Source organism: Mytilus galloprovincialis, chromosome 8, assembly GCF_965363235.1.
Source record: "Mytilus galloprovincialis chromosome 8, xbMytGall1.hap1.1, whole genome shotgun sequence".
Taxonomy (NCBI): domain Eukaryota; kingdom Metazoa; phylum Mollusca; class Bivalvia; order Mytilida; family Mytilidae; genus Mytilus; species Mytilus galloprovincialis.
This window is the reverse complement of record NC_134845.1, coordinates 18,796,020-18,800,573: the sequence shown is the minus strand read 5'-3', so window position 1 is coordinate 18,800,573 and position 4,554 is coordinate 18,796,020. Positions and strand designations below refer to the sequence as shown.

The 4,554-nt window shown below is 30.0% G+C and overlaps 1 pseudogene; it reads right to left on the bottom strand.

Moving 5' to 3' along the window:
- Nucleotides 1–2,441: 2,441 nt before the first annotated feature.
- On the bottom strand, nt 2,442–3,720 carry LOC143042980 (uncharacterized; annotated as a pseudogene).
- Nucleotides 3,721–4,554: the final 834 nt, after the last annotated feature.

Below are 4,554 nucleotides of genomic sequence, written 5' to 3'. Positions count from 1 at the left end.
TTTGTCCGTCAAAGTATTTCATTATGATGTAACGATTTGTCTTTATAAAGCTTTTTGTATTATAAGTAATAATTAAGTGTCAAGTATATTTTCTTAAAGTCAGAAATTTGTTTCAAGATAATTCTTTTTGTAAATAATAGATAAAGTCACAGCTTTACATAGTTCTTAAGTTTTCTTACGTAAAGAATAATTAATCCTGTAGTCATTTCAATTACGGCGCTATTTAGCCTAAAGCTCAAACGACAAATTTTTGTTATAATCTTTTGTTAATTCTTATCGTATTATTTCATTGTCATTCAGTTATCTCCTTTCTATTATGAAATTGTCACCATGTAAATTCTTGATTTAAATATGTTTTCTGAAGTTTGAAACTTCAGTGAGAGTCGGGCATTCGTACTTGCAACATCCGCTCGATTTGTCAATTTGTATCAATTTTTACAATGTGTAAAAGTACATCAATTTGTAACATTATGTAAAACTACATGTATTCCATCCTGAATCATTAAATTGTTAACTACTGCATAGGACTTGTGTCTAATTCTACAAGTGGAGTTAAAGCCAGTATTCACAGTCAAGTGACTAGATCCTAGTCATCGTTTATGTTGGCATCGCCAACATCTGCAACCGGTCGTGGGTTGCAGCTCGTTATCAACTTCAAATCAGTAGCCAGTCTCCCGGTTACAATCGTACGAGGATCTGAAGTTTCTGACATCACATGAATAAGCTTTCAAAACTATTACTTACTAAGTAACAGTGATCGCTTCTTAAGTGCCGATTTTTTATAATTAAACTAGTTTGTTGTACAACCATTGACAACAGCCATGGGGTAAAAAATGAAAAATGAAAAAAAAAATAATAGGGTTCATAATAAATTAAATATGAGATTGCTATCGCATGTTGTTTGTTGTTGTGTTTGTGAAGTTTTCTGTCGGTTAAAACCTGAAGCTGAAATTATCTATACAGCTTTTGATTCACTAAGATTTTAAGTAGTTAGTATTATACTGATTAAAGCTACTTATATTGACGAAGAGAAGGAAGTTTAACGACCTTGACTACCAATGAGGGTCATGCACCGTCATATATTTTTAATATGAATGCTAATAATACATGTAGTTCATAGTTTTGTTTGAAACAATAAAAAATGACATGTTTAAATCCATGAATGTAACAAATACATTATAATACATGATCAATGATTTATTATATGTAATACTAAATCATAAGGTAAGACTATTACATCATGCAGACTATTTAACATTAGTAATAAAAGGAGACAAGAAAATTGTATTGTACAAATGTGTTAAACAAAACCCCTATCTTAATAAACAGATACAGTATAGCGATTTAAACTCCTATGTAGTGATCTAAATAATTAAAAACATGAAGCAACTGATCTATTGAACATAAAAATGGAAACAGTTCTATCATTATGTCACAAGAATAACTAAATAGCAGCCCATAACATATTATTTACTATGAGCACATAACATAATAAATGAAAACGATAAAAGAAGTATTGTTAAACATAAAAGATATGGTAAATAATTTCCTTAAATATTTAAATCAATTTATCCAGGTGGCGATTTACATCAATGTTTGTCCAATCAATGAGATGTATGTTTTCAATTCTTGAAGTGTTCTTAGCATATAAAAATCGTCTAAACTTTTAATTAATTCCTTTCGATATAGCAAACAGTACATAACTTTTCTCAAAAATCCAAAGAAGTTGTTTTCTTTTCAACATTCATTACTCTATTAAATGCAAATGCTTCACTTAGTTGTATAAAAGTTATTAACAAGTTCTTTGATTCACGTTTAGAACTGTATGCACATAAATGTCAGTTGTAAGAGGTTGAAATTGTTTTTGTGTAGTTATAATACCCATGAAAACAGAACTTTCTTTTTCAGACCATGTCGTAAAATGTGGTAGCGATATGTTTGTTTACTTTTGATTATCTGTGGAGCGGTCTGTATTAAAAGGATTCAGATTTTTTTGTGTTATATTGATGTCATATATCACTTCATCATTTATCGGTTGCTTTGACGGCCCATACAAACTGCTATACTTTATATCCGTTAAATTCTGTTAGTACTATATACATCATTACATTGGCGGATTTTTAATGTCATACATGAAATAATAATTCATATGTGAAAAAATGAAATCACAACATAATACAAACTATTATTCAAGAATAAACAAACACATATTATAAAATTTGTACTAAGAGTATAGAAGTCATAGATGACTTTATAAGGATGTTTTACTTGAGTCTGATCCTTTTTGATTTAAGCAAATAAAGTATATTTAAACTAACTAAAGTCAAAGATGAAGTAATCCATGGTGATGTACATATAATAAAATAAAAAGAAAAGTTAGTATTTAGTTAATGCTGCCGAGATAATTGTTATTGTTGATAAATCATCTTCATTTCTTTACGTCAGTCTTAACCTATACAATTTTGTATATATTTTGGTTGACATGTGATTTTGATTCACCTAGTTTACCCAATATCCTTACGTCTGTCTTTTATCTAGTTCCACTTAGGTTAGTCATTTGATAATTTCTTCTTTAGTTTCAGTTTACACCAGCGAGCAAAATGACTTGAGTCATTCGAAAAGAAAACAAACAGTTGTTCCCCTATTCTCGTGTGTGCTCTGTCTACAACAACATCAGAGTCATATATGTCGTATTTTGGAAGTCCATATTCCAACATAGCATATGTACCATCGAAATATATATTCAGTTTTTCTTTAATAATTGTCCTATATGAAAAGAGTCCACAAAACGCATAATGAGCAATGTAGCATTTAAGATAAGATTTATTTTCACTTTCTATGCTTAATACAACAGCTTCGTGCCACATGTTCCAGTAACTATACCTAATAATGTCCCCTTTTTGTACATCTTCCGCTTTCTTTATAGGTCGTATTTTTACGTCCAATAACATTTTGTTAATATTGAAACATTGTTCGCAGATGATTCTATTTTCAAATTCTTTTTCATTTCGTTTCATTTCATTACTTATCCCTTGAAAGCCACTTTTAAAAAAAAAGACGAGTTGTCAATCTTAATTTCGTTACCTGGATACTAAATTGTTTTCCTGTAACGCAAAATGTTGCAAAATGTTCGCAATTGTTATCGAAAAGGTTATACTTATATGTTGTTCCCATCGCCGTCTCATTACAATAATTTCTAGCACATTCAACTGTAGCATTTTTGGAATGTTTCCTGGAATTGTAGACCACAACATGAAGATTGTCTGTGGCAAAATTAAAGGATTTGACTGATGACTTTATGAGAGCTTTTCTGCAAAAAAGCACACCTGTAGCAACCCCAATACCTGTATTTGTAGCCTCTACTATTTCAAAAGTTTCATCCTGACGCTTTTTAACAACTATCGCATGATGATCATATATCATGCCTGCAAAAACAATATGATCACCCTCATCAATTTCGCCAGAGTTAAAAACAGGTATTGCTTTAACACATTCAATACAGCCATCGTCATAACTGGCTGCACTAGCTTCACTATTTTTTATGTTCTTGCCGTTAGAGGAAGAATTTTGTTCAGAAACAGAAGAATAATTTAAACTTGCATCAACTACTGAATCATGGTCTAATTCCTGTATAACATCTAATTCCTGTATAGCATCTAATTCCTGTATAGTATCTAATTCCTGTATAGTATCTAATTCCTGTATACATGTAGTACCCATCGACGGTTTGTTTATAATCAATCCATTAATATTTATTGGTCGACAATTGTTTTGTTTTATAGAAAAGATAGATTGAGGTCGACGCAAATTATCATTGTCTAGTTGTTTTTCTTTACGAATGTTGTATTTGATAGAAAAGATAGAACGAGGTCGTTGCAAATTATTATTGTTGAGTTGTTTTTCGTCCTCCTCCAGCGTTGATAGGTTTTCAGACTTACCAGTACAAGTCGTTTGCTCATCTTTAATTTCAGATGACGGTTTATGATCCAACACATCAACGGAAAAACGTTTTAGAACGGTCTTCTTACTTCGAGAAGTCATTGCAAAGTTGATAATAGCTCTAAGCATAACAGAGATTAAAAACATTACTAATTAGATAATGGGTTTTAAAAAATTAATTTAACAAGCAATTGTTTACATTTATTTTTGCATTGAAATATGAGACACGTCAAGTTTTCAAATGAAATACGGCTAAAGATTTTTCAGATTTAATTATTAGATAAATGTTTTTAAAACACGTTTAATTAAAATCCTCGATTGTTTCATGTGGATATAGTGATTTGAACAAAGCAATAAGCGAGGTGTTACGGTCTTATTGTCTGAAATCTAACACAAATTGTCAGTTTGTACTTTATAATTTATTTTTTGTAATTTATATTTATCAAACAGGATTTTTTATATTTTTATTTTAATGCACTTAACATTTTTTATTTGTCGGAATTCATTTGACTTGTTCATGTTTATAAATAAGTCATACTTTTAATTTCTGTTATTTTGTTTTTTTATAGTTTTATTAATGGTTATGCCTGTGTCTGTTGATATTAAGCCAGGGAT